This window comes from Octopus sinensis, linkage group LG11 (genome assembly GCF_006345805.1).
Source record: "Octopus sinensis linkage group LG11, ASM634580v1, whole genome shotgun sequence".
NCBI classification, from domain to species: Eukaryota; Metazoa; Mollusca; class Cephalopoda; order Octopoda; family Octopodidae; genus Octopus; species Octopus sinensis.
This window is the reverse complement of record NC_043007.1, coordinates 48,698,209-48,719,864: the sequence shown is the minus strand read 5'-3', so window position 1 is coordinate 48,719,864 and position 21,656 is coordinate 48,698,209. Positions and strand designations below refer to the sequence as shown.

Here is a 21,656-nt window from a genome sequence, read left to right as displayed (position 1 = left end):
CCCACTACACTCATGGAGTTTTTGGCATTAGGAAGGGCACCCAGTCGTAGCAACCGTACCATATCAGACTGGAACCTGATACAGCTCTCTGGCTTGCCAAGTCCAGTGTTAAACTGTCTTAATCCATGCCTGCATAGAAAGTGGATGCTAAATATATATGTGTGTGTGTGCTTCCCAACCACATGGATCCGGGTTCAGTCCCACTGCATGACACTTTGGGCAAGTGTCTCCTACTATAGTCACAGGCTGACCAAAGCTTTGTGAGTGAATTTGGTAGACAGAAACTGGAAGAAGCCTGTCGGTTGTACATGTATGTGTACATGTGTTTTTGTGTTTGTGTTTGTCCCCCCCCCCATCACTGCTTGACAACTGGTGTTTGGATGTTTACATCCCCATAGCTTAGTAGTTTGTCAAAGATGACTGATAGAATAAATATTAGGCTTTAAAAAAAATAACTCCTGGAGTTGATTTGTTTGACTAAAACCTTTCAAAGCGGTGCCCCAGCATGGCTGCAGCCAAATGTCTGAAACAAATAAAAGAATAAAAGCATATATGTATTGTCTCCCTTGTCAGTCTTTAGAAAAGTGCTCTCATGTGGCTAAGAGTTGTTTTGACATTTATATCTAGCAATATTTGTGCTGACCAGCACCCTCAGTCACTTTAGTGACGGCTATATTTGTTGTCTTTCGGTTATCAATTACAAATAGTCACTTCAATGATTTATAATTCTCACTTCACCATTTTTGGAATCAGTCAATGTTTCATATGGTGTTCTCTATAAGACTGACAAGGTGAGTTGGTCACTGAGGAACATTTATCAAATCTGAAATCATTGAAGATATGACTCTATCATGGTTGGTATTGGGAGCTTGTCTCCCTTGTCAGCCCTCAGTAAAGTGCACTCATGTGGATAAGTATTGTTTTGACTCCTATTTCTAACAATGCTAGTGCTGACTAACACCCTTAGTCCCTTTAGTGATAACTAAAATTCTTGCCTTTTAGTGATAATTGTGAATAGTCACCTTAATAAATTATATATATAGTTGAAATTTACAGAAAAAACATAAGATGGAGACAGGTGTATAAACAACAAGCAGGTAATATATCCACTACTAAGGACATACCTAAAGTAAGGTTTGGTTGCTAAGTTTTAAAATTTCATATCTAAACTTTAATTTTAATTATGACTTCTATATACATATATATATGTGTGTGCATGCCTTTTTGAGTGATAGGAATGTGTATACTTGAATATATTCATGTGTATATATAGGTGCAATCCTGTATAAATCCATGTGGGTTAAAGTCTTGATATTGTAAACATCCAGAAAAAAAGACGCGAACATATCAATGTTCAACAACAGAATGAGACTTATGGACTTATTTCTACATGTATGTATATATATATATATATATATATATATATATATATATATATATATATGTCTGTGTGTGTAAGTGTATATTTATGAATATGTGCATGCTGTCAAGTCTACATCATTGGCCTCTTTGATAGTCTCTCATCCCTGTATTCTGTCACTCATACCACTATCATTCACACCACTGTTACTCATGCCACTGCAACCCATGTTTTAATCACCCAAGTTTTTATCATTCATATCATGCTCTCATGCTCATGTCCCTATTTCTCATTTCACAATCACTCTCTCCTCTTCTCAATCTCATTGTACAACACTGCCAGTATTATTAAGAATGATAATATACATTCTTTCCATTGTAGCCAAGGATACCACTGGACCTCTCTGCTCAAAACACTAACATATCACTTTTCCTCTCTCATCCTTACCACTCTAGGTTTCTTGTTTATCTTGATGCTTAATAGACCTCTTCAGATATGTATGTACCCCATACATTCTACCTATAGTCTTATACTCCTGTACCCACTGCCATTTTGTATCTACATCCATCACTTGAATTTGCCATTTATCTATTTCCAGCTGTCATCCCTATCCTCTGCTGGTGTCACAGTAAAGTGCATTCTGTCATGGTGTGCCACCACAAGTCCCTTTAGTCTTAAGATATGACAACTTCCTAGCACAGGTATCATGAAAAAATGCACTCAGTACAGCCTGTAAAATATTTGGTGTTAAGAGGGGTTTGTAGTCATAATAACCAAGCTGTAAATAAATTTTACAAGTGACATGTGGTCTTCCAATCCATTATGAAAGCAGCGACAACCCATCTAAATCCTGCCAGCACAGAAAGTAAATATTGCTTTCAAACTTTGGTACATGGCCAGCAATTTTGAGGGAAGGGCTAAGTCAATAACATCAATCCCAGTGTTCTTGAGATTCTTATTTTATCAACCCCAAAAGGATAGAAGGCAAAGTTGCCATCAGTGGAATTTGAACTCCATATGTAAGGATGGATAAAATGCTGCTAAGCATTTTGCCCAGCATGCCAATGATTCTGCCAGCTTGTCACCTTCAGCATGGAAAATAGATACAAAACAGTCATAGTGAGGATATAGATACATTTACATAAATATGTGTACACGCACACACACACACACACCTGCACACATGCACACACACACATGCACATATTTATATGAAATCATCATTCATTAATAAATTTTGTGATAGCTCTGCACTTTTGGATTTCTCTGGAATACAAATTCCTTACTTGTAAAGTTGGTGGTAAATGTTGGCAACAGGAATTGAATCTCCCTCAAAATTTACTCCTGCATAAGTCAAGAAAAAAGGACATTAAATGGAACAAATAAACAAACAGTCTATTTGAATTTTGAGATAACCTCCCACCTACCCTGAACCTGAAAGAATCTTGTTTCATCTCACAAAATTCCTTAGCGGGGTTCTGATAGCAACAATAGTAGTTGAAGAATTCTCTTGATATCTTGGAGATAACTCAACATCTTGGTTTCTATGATTCACTAAGCTACCTGGATTGCCACCAGACTTCCCCTTTACAGTCTATGTTGACAAGACTTTCTTTGACCATCATTCTATCCACTTGAATGTAACTTTATGTTTAGTTGCCTCTCTTAAACTCTTTCTTTCTTACATTAATTACTGTCACCTGTACTTTTACAAATTTCCTTTGCCCTTTGATCCTACCTTTCATTCCTTAACCTTTTTATTATCATATTTCTGTTGAAATACACTGCCTTTGTTTCAACAAATTTTGAAAGTAATGTAGAATTTAGTAAAATAATTTTGTCATTATTAACCTACTGTCAGGAACATAAATTGAGATGAAACTTGGAAAGTTTAAATTATGACCTTTTTAAAACTGTAAGTTTGTATCATAGAACCATGGGGTTGTCTCAGGCAGATTAGTATTGAAAATACTCATCTACTTTTCAAGTGTATAATACTCAACCATTTGTTAGACAACATGCTTTTCAATGAGACAGAACCATGATATATCTATGGGCTGCACCCATATGGCTGTACCCATCTATGGGCTGCACCAATTGACTCTCTGCTGTTGCCATAAGTTTTGTTGATCAAAGTTAACCTGGACACAAATATTTGCTAAACATAAATAACTTCCATATATTCCAGAATCTGCAATAGAAATCTAATAGAGTTTGTATAAAATTACTAAGACACCTCTATATGAGATGGTATCAAAAAGTTCCCAGACTAGTTATGGTTAATGAAAAATAACTTATTTACCTAAATTTTAACACCATCTCCTTCGAAATAGTCACATTGTGCAGCAATACACTGGTACCAGCTTTCCTGTCACTTTTGGAATCTGGTCTGGAAGATGTTTTCCATAAGCGATTTGATCAGTGACTTTTGAGCTACATTTTCATCTTGGGGAAAGGATGGAAATCTGCAGGTGCTAAAGGACAGGTGTGGAAGTGATACTACTTTGTTTTTGGCAAGAAACTCATGAGTGAGGAGAGCTCAGTGACAGGGTACATTGTTGTCGTGAAGAATCCAGTTCTTCGCACTCTACATATCTGGTTGCTTTTGCCGAATATCCTCCCTCAGATGCTCCAAACTATTGCTGTATAACTATCAATTGACAGTATGGTGCTAGGGGACGAATTCTTAATGTATACCATAGATGCTGAAAATATCCATGAGCATGCTCTTGATTGGCTCTTTGTTCCAACTTCCTGTCCTTGACAAAAATCATAGACTACAGCATACATGTGATCACAAAAACACAAATTTCACAACTTGTGAACTAAATACAGTGATGTCACATGGCACACTGCCTTATGGAGGTCACTGCTAGCTCTCACTTTGCATGCAACTATGTGCTGCCATCTATTGGTGTGCTACTTTTTGATACTGCCTCGTATATATATATATATATATATATATATTGGGTCATACCATAAAATATGTGTTTTTCAATTGCATGAATTAAAAGTTGGAGGGAGATGGAATAAACTATCTGCATCAACTTGCTATAAAATCAGGTAGTAATTTTACTGTGTGCTTATTCTTAGTGCAAGTTTTGAAGAGTGCAGTTCAATTTTAACAGTTATTTTTTCAGAGCTATAATGGAAGTCACAAAGGAGCATATTTGGCATATTTTGCTTTATGAGTTCAATAAAGGCAACACTGCAATGGAAAGTGCGAGGAATATTAATACAGGACATGGGGATCAGAAAATAAGTGTAAACAAGTGTCAATAGTGGTTCCAGAAATTCTGAGCCGAACCTACAGCCTAGAAGATGAGCCTCATCCTAGAAGATCTGTAGAGCTTTACGAGGATATCTTGCAAACCCTAGTGGAATAAAATTCCACTGTAACTGTTGAGGAACTAGCAGAGAAACTAGGATTTGGTCATTCAACCATTCATTGACACCTGTGTGCCATCAGAAAAGTCAGCAAATTGGGTCAATGGGCTCCTCACAAACTTTCCGAGTCTAATAGTGTGCAGAGAGTGAATGTGTGCTCTCCTTTGCTGTCACGTCTCACAAAGGAACCTTTTTTGGACCAAATAGTGACTGGTGATGAGAAATGGGTTCTCTATAAAAATGTCAAGTGTTGAAGACAGTAGGTAGGGAAAGGAGGAACATCAGCACTCCAGGCTAAAGAAGGTCTTCACCCACATAAGGTGTTGTTATCTGTCTGGTGGCGTATGAAAGGTTTAGTCCACTCTGAACTTTTAAACCCAAACCAAACAATAAGAAAGGAGATCTGCTGCGGCAGCTTGAGTGGCTTAAAACAGCACTAGAAGAAAAACGTCCGTCTTTGGTTTCAAGACAAAAGATGTTCTTCCATCAGGATAATGCTTGGCCACATACAGTGAAGATGACATTCCAAAGGCTGGAGCAGATTGAATGGGAAATGATGCCTCACCCACCACATTAGCTGGACATTTCCCCATCTGATTATCATTTATTCTGCAGTCTTCAAAATCATTTGGACAGAAAAAATATGGATTTCATGGACAAGGTCAAAACAGTACTGGAGGAGTGTTATTCATCATGGACAAGTGAATTTTGGAAGAGAGGCCTTGCAAGTCTACCAGATAGATATGGAAGAGCATTGTAGAAAATGAAGGAGAGTATATTTTAGATTAGAAAAGAACTTTGTTTATCTTAATTTGAAATAAAAGAAAAACAAAAAAAAACATTATTTATGGGATAACCCAATATATATATATATTATATATATATATATATATATATGTAAATGTAGCATGTGACAATTATTCGGTAGCCAAGATAAAACTTTGAGTTTCGGATGCTGAGGTGGAAATCCACACCACCATCTCTTCAGTTATCCGGCCATCGAAAAAACGCTATGAAAAAAACTGTTATACAAAGGGAAATTACTGTGTTATTGATGCTATTTAGACAAAAGTGCTATTCGAATGACCGCTAATTAAGGTAAGGGAGTAAAAAGTTCATAGTATACGCGTAAGCGGGCCTGTTCATACGCACACATGTGGGCGTGCGGGCGCATACATCACTAGAAAAAGTACGCATCTTCACTCGCATCTTTCTCAAATGTATATGCATATACATACAAACCCACACTCACACGCGCACCGTAAAGGTACATACATGCGTCTACATACACACAAGCACAAGAAAAAATGGGGTTATGGGAAACAATACAGAAAAAAGACATAAGGAAGTATACAAAGAGTAAACCACGTACATATCCAGACACATCCTTATGCACGTGCGTGTGTGTGTGGGTTTGTATGTATATGCATATACATTTGGCGAAAGATGCAAGTGAAGATGTGTACATTTTTCTAGTGATGTATGCGTACACACGTGGGTGTGCAGGAACATATGTGTACGTATGAACAGGTGCGCTTACGTTTATACTATGAACTTTTTCTCCCCTTACCTTAACTAGCAGTCATTCGAATAGCGCTTTTGTCTAAATAGCGTCAATAACACAGTAATTTACCTTTGTATAACGGTCTTTTTTCATAGTTTTTTTCCGATGGCTGGATAACTTAAGAGATGGTGGTGTGAATTACCATCTTGGCATCCGAAACTCAGAGTTTTGTCTTGGCTACTGAATAATTGTCAGATATTACATTTACAGATAAATTCCTCTATTTACATAGTATTGAGGTCTCTTTCTTTCTTTTGTTATCTTACCGTTTTTACGAATATATGTATAAATAAATATATATATATATAATATATATATATATATATATATTAAGGTATGTAGAAAAATACAACATGGACAAGAACGTATAACTCATAGAAGACGATACAATAAACATGGACAGGACATTCGAATATATATATATATACATATACTAGCATTAAAGACCCATCGTTGCCGTGTCATAGTGCTAGTGCATGTATATATGTGTATATATTTGTGTACATATTACATTTACATCTATAAATATACATCTACACATAAAATGCAAAATACAAAGTTATATCTTGATATCGCTAGTGATAACAATACTCAAAATATATAACAGACTGGAATTTTTAGCTCTTCTTATTTCTCTGCATTTTATACTTTATAGACAATAGTCTTTTCTTTAATTTAACTTTTTACTATCCATCTGGACTATTCCATTTCTGCTCGCTAATTTTATTTTTAATTTAATTCCCATTCATGTGAAACCACTTATTCTAGTTCAAATCATTGATGCAATTTTATACCAATTGCGACTTTTCCTTTTGTTATGTTACGATTATATTATAATTTAGTTTGATTTTAATTATTACTTACTACATATAATTCAATTGTTATTATTATTTTTATTGTTAAAGTGAAAGCATCTGACATAAAATAGAGAATTATTTTTGTTTCACTTTTAACACGTAATACTGAAATAGTGGAGAAGATATGATATTGCTATGGGCTTGTTCTAGGCAAGAAGTTGAACATTTTTTTGCCCATGAAACTACATGGACCCTGAGTAAGGCATGTGTAAAATTTGAATGAAATTGGTTGTGTAGTTCTTAAGTTTTAGGGAAACACACAGACAGACAGACATTCTCAGTTTTATATATATAAAGATATCTCTTTATATATAAAACTGAAAATGTGTGTCTGTCTGTCTGTTTCCCTAAAACTTAAGAACTACACAACCAATTTCATTCAAATTTTACACATGCCTTACTTAGGGTCTGGGGAGTGTCATCAGCAAAAGAAATTTTAACTTTTTGCGTAGGGCGAGCCCACAGCAATATCATATCTTCTCCATTACGATTCCCTAAAACTTGAGAACTACACAACCAATTTCATTCAAATTTTACACATGCCTTACTTAGGGTCCATGTAGTTTCATGAGCAAAAAAAAATGTTCAACTTCTTGCCTATGGCGAGCCCATAGCAATATCATATCTTCTCCACTATTTCAGTATTACGTGTTAAAAGTGAAACAAAAACATTTCTCTATTTTATGTCAGATACTTTCATTTTAACAATAAAAATTAGAGATAATAATAATAATTGAATTATATGTAGTAAGTAATAATTAAAATCAAACTAAGGTATAATATAATCGTAACATAACAAAAGTAAAAATAGCAATTGGTATAAAATTGCATCAATGACTTGAACTTGAATAAGTGGTTTCACATGAATGGGAATAAATTAAATATAAAATTAGCGTGCAGAAATGGAATAGTCCAGATGGAGCTGTGCACATACCCTTTACCATGGCTTTTACATTAGATTATTTGCTAATTAGCTAGCATTAAGTATCTATATGAAGTTTGGCTGTATGTAATGTCTGTTTTCTCGAACAGCTGCTTCTACTGATTACTGCTGTTGGTTTATTTATTATGCATAAAGGACTATAGCTTTAACTGCGTACTGCTTTTTGATTCACCGTAAGATTTGTTGTTATTATTATTACTGTTTAACTATTGTTATCACGTTTGTTAGTTCCTCGTAAGGGAAATGTTGTTGTGTTGCATTTGTTAAATAATTGTAAATTGTAACCCTTCCCCTTTGGGAGAAGGAGCTTTGGTTATTGTTTAAAAATTGAATTGTGTCCCTGTTTGGAGAAATTGACAATATTTTCACTGTTTATATGGAAGCATTTTTGTTAGAATGCCTTCGATAGAAGAAAGTCCAAAAATGAATTTTGCTGCAGCCATCGGTGGGGGCGAACTCATTAAAATTAAAATGGAAGAAATACAAACCTATTTCGGATTGATCACCGACAAAGACGGTGAATCTAGGATAACACCACCAAACGAAATAAAAAAGAAAAGACTATTGTGTATAAAGTATACAATGTAGAGAAAAAAAAGATTTGAACACCTGGAGAAAAGCACCATCAAAAAGTGTCTTGGTGCGACTATGAAAGATATCTAACCAGAGGCGGTAAATTCACCACAATAGAAGCAAGGTTCGAGTCAACAGAGTGCGCAAGGGAGTACTCGACTCGAACCTTGCAAAGTGGAAATATTTTATTTTTACCTTTATATCTGGGATGTCCTATGTTCCAGATATAAAGGTAAAAATAAAATATTTCCATTTTGCAAGGTTCGAGTCTCTAGGATCACTAGGACGTCCCAGATAAAAATTTAAAATGTCCCCCCAGAAGTAGAGGTAGGCTGGATTGTAGCCACACTTCTATACAAGAGGGGGGACAAGATACAATTGATTGAAATTGCAAGAGACGGGCCTACAATTCCAGTCTGTTATATATTTTGAGTATTGTTATTACTAGCGATATCAAGATATAACTTTGTATTTTGTATTTTATGTGTAGATGTATATATATATAGATGTACATGTAATATGTACACATATATATACACATATATACATGCATTAGCACTATGACCCGGCAATGACGGGTCATAATGCTAGTATATATATAGAAGGAATGTTTTTAATCTGACCAGACTGAAATTCAAAACAAAGCTTTTTACTTCACACATTAAGGAACTTTTATACGCTGACGATCGCAGTCCTGTCAGTCATTCTGAAACTGGTCTGCAATCTCTTGTATCTGCATTTGACTCAGCTTGTGATGATTTTTCAGTTGACCATCAACTTGAAAAAAAACAGTTGTAATGCATCAACCTGCATGTGGTGCTGTTTGTAACCCAACTAAAACTTTTGTTAAGGGTAAGGTACTTGAGGTTGTTGATTCATACATCTACCTAGGAAACTCTGTACAAAACGATGGAAATCTTGATACAGAAATACATCTGCAAATTCAAAGGGCAGCAAATGCGAATGGTGGCTTGGAGTCATGTGTTTGGTGCCAGTGACATATAAATAACAATGCAAAGTTGGCTCTTTACAAATCATGTCTTACCATCCCTGTTGTTTTTTTTGTGAAACATGGATGTGTTATGAAAAACATTTTAAATTGTTAGAACAATTCCACCAAAAATGCCTTCATCGGATTTTAAACATTAAATAGAGTTCTTCTACTCCAAACACAGATGTCTTTTCATCTGCAGGCATCACCTTAATTAAAGCTATGATTTTGAGAATACCAAATGAGATGGTGTGGCCATAATGTTCAAATGGTAGATGAACCCATGCCCAAACAGCTGTTTTATGGTGAGCTTGCAGAAGAGAAATGCAATTGGATTAAACTTTAAAAAAGGTTTAAGGACAACATAAGGACTACTATGAAGTCACTTGGAATGGATCCAGAGGACATAGAAACCTTTGCTTCGGATCAAGCTGGATGGTGAACAAAAGTGTGGAGTGGAATGAAAGCGTTTGAAGTGGCCAGGATAACGCATGCAAGACTCAAAAGATTTAAGGAAGAATGTTACGATCAAGAAGGTGAATCACAATGACTTTTTTGTGTGCACAATTTGTGACAGACTATGCCTTTCTGTTGCTTGACTCAAATCTCATTTGTGAACCCATGGATAACGAACCTCCACCAACTATTCCGTCTACATGCAATGTAAGCCAGAAAGTTTGCAAATTTAATGGAAGCCTCAAAAGACATTTAAAGATCCACATAGATCAGAATTCATCTGCAGCTCTTAGTGGTCCAAATCAGATATGCAATTTGTGCCGGTGTCTTTTCAGAAAATGTCTGGTTTAAAAAGTCACATCAGATGCCATGATGGTTCTAAGGTACAGGAGGTGGTCAAACTCTGCAGAAGGAGCAGACAGGACAATATTATATCTTAAAGGAAAAATTTTATTATCACTAATTGTGACTGAGGGTGCTGAAGCACCTATGTTGCAAGAAATAAGAGTTAAAAACTCTTAATGCTGTAAGAAGCGCACAATATATATACACTGACAGGGGAGATAACTGCCCCATGAGCGTCTCTAGGATCACTAGACTAAATTAGTTTTGTCTGTTAGTCTGAGCATTAAACATGACAAGTTATCTACCTTACATTGCACCAGTTGGCAAATCTTATGGACTTAAGGACAAACAGGGAATCTCTGCCCTACGCTGGTTCCAGTTTGCAATTACTTTTTACTGCTCTAATCAGTGAACAGAGAACCCCACACCTGCAGCAGGTAGCATTTGAAATGGGGGCAGGAAATATAGATCTCATGTTTTGAGTTTAAGAGAGATTTTGGATCCAGCAAGTCTTTAAGGATCCTTGCCTGCTCTGCTATGCAAAGCTTACATCATTTGCTCCCATTTATATAGGACCCCAGCTGCTCTATGATCCTCCATTTAATTTTGTGTGGAGTTCCTTCATTCTTAAGGTGCCACACATGGTTGGTCAAGGACATGATGTAATGTCTTTCTGGAACCCTAAAAGAGGACCTGCGGTTGTACAGACGCCACTTAAAGGTAGTTCCGTACCTCTGTGCTTGAGTGCTGGTTGTGTTCTTGCCTGTGGTGTATCTTCCATTGGTTCTTCCCTGTTTGGCCTTAGGTTCCTAAAATTTGCCCACTTACTGATCTAAGGAAAATAACTTGTCCTGTTTAATGCTCAGTGTATATTATTCTTTTGTTTACAAATTAACTGACTGTAACAGTTTTCTGCCACCAGTTTGAAGAGAGGTTGTATGCCTGTGGCCATTGGAGTCTGGCAAATTGTCTATAAAGCTAAGCACTCTATAGATCCAAAACCATTGGTCACTCTGTGACCAGACATATATATATAACTTGTTGTATATATTAGAAGAAATAAGGTACTCAGAAATCTAGATGGTTATATATTTACAGATATTAATATGTCACATGTTTTTATATATCATATATTAGCGCTTGCGTCCACTCTAGTGGAGTCTTCAAATTGAATCTGAAGACTCCACTAGAGTGGACACAAGCGCTAATATATGATATATAAAAACATGTGACATATTAATATCTGTAAATATATAACCATCTAGATTTCTGAGTACCTTATTTCTTCTAATATACAATACCTGTACATCATCTCCAAACCTTCTAATACACACACACATACACACACTCATGCATACACACACACACACATACACACACACACACACATGTATACATGTATGTATAACCCATACCTAGCAAGCACCAGTTTTGCAAAGGTTGGTTTCGTCCTCAGAGCTAGAAAACCACTTTTCTCTAAACAATTGCTAACTCTGTGCAAAGTACATTTATGTCTCATATGTGAAAAGAAATACTCATTACCCAAGAACACATATACTTGATAAGCAAATACCTTAACCCCCAAATCACTACAATATCTGACCTACTATTAAGCTGTGTGCTCATTCTTTCTTAAACCAATCTTTTTTCCTCTGAAGTTTATTTCTGTGTGACAGAGGGCTAGTGTATTGAAAGAAAAGTTAGGCATAAGAGGAATTAGATGCAGTGTGCAAGAGAGAAGACTCCATAAAGAAGTGCTAGTCTCTCAAAGTGGATGAAACTTATGGATGAAGGAGACCCAGGAAGACATGGGACGAAGTACTGAAAGATAACTTCAGGATACTAAACCTTTCAGACAAGATGACAAATGACTGAGATACCTGGCACCTTACTGTACACAAGAAGACGCATCCTCCACAGCAGAAATGTTAAGCCCACTCATTCTGGTGAATAGGACTGGCCTGTGAGAGTCTTGTGCTAGAGCTACATGAAAAGTACTTGTGCCAGTGTCAAATTCAAAGCACTCAGCACACACTGTAAAGTGGTTGGTGTTAGGAATGACGTCCAGTCCTAGAAACTAAGCCAAATCTGACTGGAACCTGATGCAGCTTTACTGCTTGCCAGCTCAGGTCAAATTGTCCAACCCATGCCAGCATGCCAGCATGTTAAATAGTTGGTGAGTACAGGACTGATGGATAGGGGTTGAAAAATCTACATAAAAGTTTGCCTCTTCGGTGCATTGCCTTTTGGTAGGGCAGGGTGTAGTAATCTACAATGTTCATATAGTATGTAGATATACTAACACACATATTTGTGCGCTATTCCTATTGACTCTATAGTTGGTGTATGTAACACCATTAATAGTTTTCAGAGAAAGTGATATTTGTTACATGGTTTGTGTCCAGTGAGAGTGAATCAACTAGATAAAGGTTATTGATTTTAATTTATTGTTTCCTTATTATTGACTTCAGATTATTGACTCCGTGTTAACTTCAGTTTAATGACTCCTGGTTATTGACACTGGATTATTGACTCTAGGTTATTGACTGTAAAATAATTTTGTAGCTCAGACATATTTTTCAGAGTGTTTACCTTAATTCTACAGTTTTGGGGATGCTTCCTCTTAATTCGGCACTTTTCAGGTGGTTTACCTTAATTCTACAGCTTTTAATGTGTATACCCTTAATTCTACAGTATTTATGATGCATGCCCTTATTTCTATAGTTTATTGAAGAAAAACAAATATCATATAAGTAAAAACGCTCAAACATTTCACAAATGGGTTAAAGTTAAACTCTAACCTCATTCAGTTAAACTCTAACCTCATTCAGTTAAACTCTAACCTCATTCAGCAGTTTCTTTGACCATTCTTGCTTTACCTCATCCCTCATTTACAGCTGTATCTCTTCTATCAGTTACTATGTATAAATTAATTTTCATTTTGCTTTTGTTTTTCATTGGTCTAGGTAGAAGGAATGTGCCCATGGTTTATGAAATCCCCTGTGACTGGGGGAGGGTTTGTAACCACGGCTTTTAGAGAACCTTATATGGTGAGCTTGGTATAGTTAATGTCCTTGTCAACAACTGCAGGAAAAGTATGAATGGCGAGACTATAATATGACCAACTGGAAGAGGAGAGATAAGGGAGTTGGTAGTACTAGATTGGAAGTGTCACAAGATTAACCAGCTGCTCTGAAGAATTGTGGTCACTACAGTAGTAGTAGAAAAACAGAGAAAGAGAAAGAAAGCATGTTAGTGGATGAGAGGTTTAAGTATTTTGGCGAACAGTTTCATAGTAATTAGTTGAGTAGTCTTTGTTTGAATGCAGTCGAGGATGTCTGTGTGTACCAGAAATACAGCTTCAGATGTGAAAGTAGGGCCCCTTTGTGGTTATTGCCTGAGCTTTATAGAGGGTTACAAACTCAAATATTTTCTGGCTTCAAAGAGGAAGACTAATCTTTGTAACACAGCTTCTGTTAGGTTGAGGGTGTGCATTCACCCAAAGAGATCCCTAGTGATAGTAGGGGCTAGTATTTGTTATACTTATGATGTGCATCCACCAAGTAAGATCCTGTGATAGTGAATCCTTGCATTTGAGATAATCTTGAGGTCCCTACTTACATGTTCATGTTTATGTAGGGAAGGATATAATGTTTTTTGATATGTATAATAATTGAAGATTTGTGCTGTTAAACAAGATAGAATTAGTATGACCCCATTAGGGGATGTTTTCAAAGTCACTGATCATGGAGTCAATACTGGTTGAAATATCCATCTTTAATCCTTTTGGTACCAACCCAGAAGTCACTTGAGCACATGTACTTCAGAAGGCTATTACAAATCCTGTACACAGAATACAAAATAAAGGTAGCAAGTCAACAAATATGCTGGCAGAGAGGAACCACTCCTTGCTCAGGTAAAAAGATGGAAACTTGCCCAGTATGGTCAGGTATTCCACCACAACTCTCTATCCAAAACCATTCGACAGGGCATAGTTGAAAGAGAGCAAAAGAGAAGCAGACAGAGAAAATCCTGGTTTGACAAATTCAAGGACTGGACAGGCCACAACATAGCGAACCTGCTATGCATGACAGAGAACAGAAACCAATGGTGATGGCTGACTATGAATGTGTCTAGAGTGGTGCCCCAGTGACAGGCTGCACCAGTTAAGGCACCTTGATGATGATAATGATGATGATACCACCCCACTTGAGATTGGTCTGGTTCTATGACAGAAACTTCCCATTTTTAAGAGACCTAAATTAAAACGTTCTATAAGAATTTCATACTAATTTATATTCCATACACCAGCTAAATAACAACAAAGATACTTTAATTAAATTCTTCATCATTTTCAAAACTAATTGAACAAGTGGTGATGTATTTCAAGAAAAATATGGTAACGAAAGGATGAAACATTTTACAAAATATTACTCTTAGATCTCTATTTCTGTAGCAATCTCTTTACAAAACCAATTAGAAATTTACCTAAAATTAATCTCTACTCACCTTAGAGACATCAGTGATAAAGCCTCTCTGTGGTTATTTTGATCTGCTAGAAACAGCAGCTAAATGCTCATCTTACTACTTTAAAAAATGGAAGGACACACTGCATAAAATAGTCGTAAATGTCTGAAAATAAAATATATCTCCAAAGCTGAAATACCTTTGATCATTAGTGTGCTTTGCTTGATTAGAGCTGAGCTGTAGTTTAAACATCAACAATAACAAGCAATATCATTAATAGCAACAACAACATTCATCATTATCATCATCATCAATAACAACAACAACAATAACATCAACAATAACAATCAACATCATCATCATCAATAACAACAATAACAACAACACCAACATAGACCAACATCGTCATCAACAACACTGACATCATCAACAATAATAACGATCTACTACATCAACATCAGTATCATCATCATCAATATCAACAACATCAACATCAACATCATCGCTGTCGTCATCATCATCAGTAGCAGCAGCTGCAGCAATAACAACAACAACAGCAACAACTACAACAATGGCCTATACTAGTTCCCCACTGTGTGCTTTTTTATATATTTTAGAAAGTAAAAGTGATCACATTGAACTGCCATCTGTCAGAAGTGCTTGAAATTCTAAGATAAAGGATGTTGATGATAGATATAAAATTATTGATCAGTAGAAATAGCTCTTTGTTGTTCACTGTTGTTGTGAGAAATACAATTGATCCATTATTGCTGTTTCTATGTGCCTCACAATACATGGACATCATTGTCTCAGGAATAAACCTATAGTGTAGAACTTAATTCACTTACTGCTTGTCTGTCTCCCCAACCTCTCCCTTTCTCTCTGTGCATGTGTATCTTTGTCTGCATTTACATATAAATTTATATATATATATATAAATTGTATAATAGGAGCAGCTTTACATTCATTCTTGTTATAATTAAAAACATGGCTATGATCAATCTGAACTATTTCATTAAGGATTTCTCTGTATATTTCCTTATTAGTCCTTTATGTCTAGTTTGGAACAATGATGTTTTTAAATTCATTATTCTGACAAAGACAATGAGCTGGCAGAATTGTTAGCCTGCTGGACACAAGGCATTGCAGCATTTTTTCCAGCTTTGTATTCCGAGTTCAAATTTCACCGAGGTTGACTTTGTCTTTCATTCTCTTGGGATTGATAAAATAAGTATCAGTTGAACTCTGTGGTTGATGTAATTAACTTGCCCCCTCCTCAGAAAATCCCAGGCCTTGTGTCTGTAGTAGAAAGTAATTCATTAGCCTGACATTTCTAAACTTTCACAATCACATTTTCAAATTAAATTGTTGTAACAGCATGTACTCAGTACATTTTGTGGAAAATCTCATGGGACCTTGACAATAATTTTATATCTGATACAATCCTCATCATTATCCCTTCCTGTCCACTTTCCATGCTATTCTTGGGTTGGATGGTTTGATAAGTTCCTACTCCAGTGTCACAATTTTTGCATGGTTTCTACAGCCAGATAGATGCCCTTCATAACATCAGTCACTTTATAGAGTGTACTGGGTGCTTCTTTCTTTATGGTGTCAATACTAGTTAGATTGCTATGTAACTCACAAGACTCAAGAGCCCCCCTTAAAAGAGTAAGAGTATAGTAAGTGAGGGCAGTAATCTTATACTAGGAATTAAGAGGTTAAAGCATGATAGAAGATACAGGAACAAATTTGTTTGTGTAGAGGAGATACATGACTCTAGGAGAAGGAACTTAAATCATAAAATGATACATCCTAGGAGATTTCATGATGTCATGATTCTTTTATTTTACATGTGATATATGTGTGTGTATAGTTTAGGTTTGAATTTTGCTATTAGCATATATATATATATTGGGTTGTCCGTAAAGTTCGCGCTGATTTTTAAAGGAAAGAAAAAGGTCAATAAATACTTACCATTACATTTTTAATCAACCAAATATGAACCATTTTGTTGCACAATGCATCTCCATCTTCCCTTTAACTTGAAAATACCCTCTTCCCAGAATTGACGTGGTTTCATGGCAAAGAATTCATCAAGGTATCTTTTTACATCATCCAATGAATTGAAATTTTTACCATTAAGACTATTCTGCAGAGACCTGAATAAGTGGAAATCCGAAGGAGCAATATCTGGTGAATATGGGTCCGAGCTGCAGCAATTTTTGTCTGATTCCCAAAGCATCAAGTGCTGAAAATGAACTTTCTTATCTTCCATTTTAAAGGGTTACAGAATTAACACAGGTTATAGGAACATAAACCTTCTTCCACGAAAAGTTAGCTTAAACTGTGCTCTAAATGGAGGTGTAGTCAAATCCTATTTTATGGACTCAACCATGTTCTAAAATAAATTAAAAGATAAGCTACTATAAATCGGCATGAACTTTCCAGACAACCAAATATATATATGTGTGTATGTGTGTGTGTGTGTGTGTATGTATGTATACATACATACATACCTACCTACCTACCTACATACATACATACCTACATACATACATACATACATACATACATACATACATACATACATACATACATACATTATTCCTTTTGGTATTAGAACTGCTTCTGTTACTTGAATTATTTTTTGATAAGCCCATTGGCTTTTAGTGGCACCAGTGCCTAACTAGGTTCTGTGTTTCTATAAATATTGTTGGCGGAACAGTTACTGCTATTTCCAGCAGCCACGTATCTACCATTAACAAGGCCAAAAAAGGCTGAAATCACATTATCTGGTAGTCCTGGCAGCAAAAGTGGTAGTGATTGTCCGTCAATTGCAATGTACCACAAAAGGGTTTTACTCATGGTATATATTGCAGAATCATATGTTCTAATGCAACATCCACTTTTAAGTGGTGATGAATTTTTGGTATTGCTTCTGTTGCTTTGATTATTATGTATATAATAGAGAGACCTGTGCATATTTCATGGAATTAACAGTAAATTTATTGGGTTATTTCTGAAAACTTTATCCAAGAATCCTGAAAGTGTAGCCTGTATTGTGTCTGTATGGAAAGATAGTCACTCATCTCTGCTACTCATTGAAAAGTGGAAGAAATTGGAATATGATGATTACTTAATGCACTTAAAGATACACTTTATGTACTTTATGCACAATTTTATTGATTTAATAGAAAGCACTCATAAAATAAACATTCACTCTTATTTTTATATTTTTCCCATAAAGAAAAAAATCACTGTACATATGGTATAACCTTTAGTTAAACTGCATATATTTGCCACATAAACAAGCGTGAATATTTCACGGAAATGCACTTATGCACATGCATTTAGTGCTAGGTGACATAAAAAAACTTAGTTCAATAAAAAAAATACACATTTCAATATCCACTCACCACCACCACCAACACCATCACCATCATAATCACCTCTCCCTCCCCGTCTCTCTGCTTTTCTTTAACCTCACTATCAGAACATCACCCCTCTGCTTAAACTATATTTCTCTCTTTTTTTTATATCACTATCTTCAACTAACTTTTTAACAACGTAATAAATATTACATTCCCCCTACCACACATCATGGATGCTTCTCTCTCTTGCTTTTTCTCTCTCCCTCTTTTTCTTTCTCCCTCTTTTTGTCTCACTCTTCACCTTATCTTCTTGTCATCTCTCCTTTTTCTTCCTTCCTCTTGTTCTGTCTTTCCCTTCAACTAATCATGTGAAAGCATTACAATTATGTTCCCTCTGTTTCACATCGTGGATGCTTCTCTCTCCCTTATTTTCTCTCACCCTCTTTTCTTTCTCTCGCTTTTTCTCTCACTCTCCACCTTTCCTTTCAACTAATCATGTGAAAGCATTATGAATGGGCTAAGTAATGGAGTGACAAGCAGAATTATTATCAGATTGTGAAGATGTGTGGCTTAGAGTTCATGAGTTCAATTCCTGGTGATGCAATTCCTGGTGGTGCATTGTGTCCTTGAACAAGTCATTTTATGTCAACTTAGCTGACAAAAAGGAGATTACATGTATTTCAAATGGTCAGCCTTGTCACATTCTGTCACACTGAATCATCATCATCATCATCATTTAGCGTCCGTTCTCCATGCTAGCATGAGTTGGACGGTTTGAATCTTCCTGAGAATTATGTTAGGGATACACATATCTGTAAAGTGTTCAACCACTTGCACTTTCATTTCACAAACAGGATGTTTTGTTGATTGGATTGACTAGAACCCTCATCATCATAACCAATGGAGTGCTAGTCATATATATACATATATATATATATATGAATGCTCAAAATGAGGAGTAGATAGACAGCCGACAACTGATGAAAGGTCCTTTCTCTGTTAATTTGTCTCGTTTTCCATTTTTTTCTCGTTTATGTATTTTATGTTATTTGCACCATTGGTGTTGTTCTGTACCCATATATTCATGTGTGTGTATATATATATATATATAATATATATATATATATATATATATATATATATTATATATATTATTATTATATATATATATATATATATATATATATAATATATATATATATATTATATTATATATATATATATATATATATATATATATATACACACACACATCATCATCATTGTTTAATGTTTGCTTTCCATGCTGGTATGGGTTGGACAGTTTGACAGAAACTGGCCAGGCAGAAGACTGCACCAGGCTTCACCATCTGTTTTGGCAGAATTTTTATGGCTGGATGCTCTTCCTAACACCAACCAACCTGCAGAGTGAACTAAGTGCTTTTTATGTGGCATGAGCACAGGCAAGGTCAGTTTTGTCATGGTTTTTACAGCTGAATGCCCTTCCAAATGCCAACCATTTTACAGTGTGGACTGGATACTTTTTATGTGGCACCAACACTGTCAGGGTCACCAAGTAACATGCAAGACAAAGATCCTTTGAGAAGCATTGAGATGTATTGAAAGATACAGGAATAAATTTTTTTGTTCTCAAACACGTGATAATGCTAATAAAATAGCAGGATCAGGATAAATTATCCATCACATTGCAGAAAAATATGTTACAGTATCCTACTTACATATATTCATGCATATGTATGTGTGTGTGTCTATCTGTCTATCTGTCTGTCTGTTTGTCTGTCTATCTATCTATCTATCTATCTATCTATCTATCTATATATATATATATATATATATATCTTCTCCCACTATTCTATTCTTTTACTCTTTCTTTTCTCTCTTCCTTTCTCTTATTCTTTTATCTCCCCTTTCCCTCTTTTTTTTCTCTCTTATCCTATCTCCAAATCTTTTCCTCTCCCCTTCACAGTTCTCTGTCTGTCACTCTCTCTCCCTCACTCTTCCTCCTTTGCTTACGTGGCTCCCATGTGACCATCGGCCATTTTTCTTTTTTTTCTTTCTTCTCCTAACTTGTGTTTCATTCTTTTTTCTGTTGCAGCTGGACAAGGAAGACATATTCTTGTCTGTCTCCTGTCCAAGCTTGTTCCTTCGCATTTGCCACCACAACCTTGTTTAGGCTTAGCAGCCCTTACTGTTTGTTTTCACTGTCCTGTTTTTGTCACCAATTTTGACCCTCCACAAAATCTCGAATTTTATTTAATTTGCTTTGTGGGAGCAACTGTTTTATCAAAGGTGAATCTTGTCCTGAATTACTCGATATTCTGATTAGAAAACAGCCAGCAACTGATGAAGGGTCGTTCTTTGTGATGTTCATCTTGTTTTCCATTTGTTTCTTTCATTGTTCGCAAAAAAAGTTCATATTCCATGTCCTCATACTTCGTATTTTTGTTGTTTACATTTTGTGACATCCTGTGCCCACATATGCATATGTATATATGTATACATATATATATGCATATATATAATATTTATATTATTATATATATAATCTCTATATATAAAACTGAAATGCGTTTTTACCGCTTGGATCGCTTTCAATGCCACTACATCCCATCCGATTCGCTCCAAAATTTACAGGGACATATAGAATGAGGTGACGATGCTCGTGGGCTACCTTAGAAATCCCTATCTTAAAAGGTGTGGTTGCTAGGGGCCATCTTCCTCACTCTCGCTATTTCCTCTCTTTTTCACTGACTGTTTCCTACCTTCCCATCACTTTGGCGGCGTTTTTTTAAGTATCTTGCATTCATTTATATCTGTGTGTGTGTGTGTGTGTTCTATATATAAATATGTATATATAATGTATGTGTGTGTGTGTGTGTTCTATATATAAATATGTATATATAATGTATGTGTGTGTGTGTGTGTGTTCTATATATAAATATGTATATATACAAAGTGTATATATCTGTATTTATGTATATTAAACTTTTTCATGCTTTTTCATAGTTATATATATTTTTAAACAAATTATAAATATAATTTAATAATTTTTATTTTCAATTTAAATAATTTAAATTTTTAAATTTTATATATTTTCTATATATTTTTTTTAATGTTTTTGTTTTTGGTTTTTCACTTTTTGATTTGCCTATTAGTGGTTTTATCTCTAATTTAATTTATACAGATATATATCTCATTTGTATACATTTGTATATATAATGCGTGCACACACACACACACACACACACACACATATATATATATATATAATGTGTGCATTACGTAGTCGGTCGATTCAGCTGAAAATATGCACACCTATGTTAAAAGTGCTGGCAAGTT

The 21,656-nt window shown here is 35.4% G+C and overlaps 1 protein-coding gene across 1 annotated transcript in view; it reads left to right on the top strand.

The window, feature by feature from the left end:
• LOC115217619 (protein FAM161B-like) overlaps positions 1–21,656 on the top strand; it is a 96,414-nt gene that overhangs the window by 2,724 nt on the left and 72,034 nt on the right. The gene's annotated exons all lie outside the window — the stretch shown is intronic.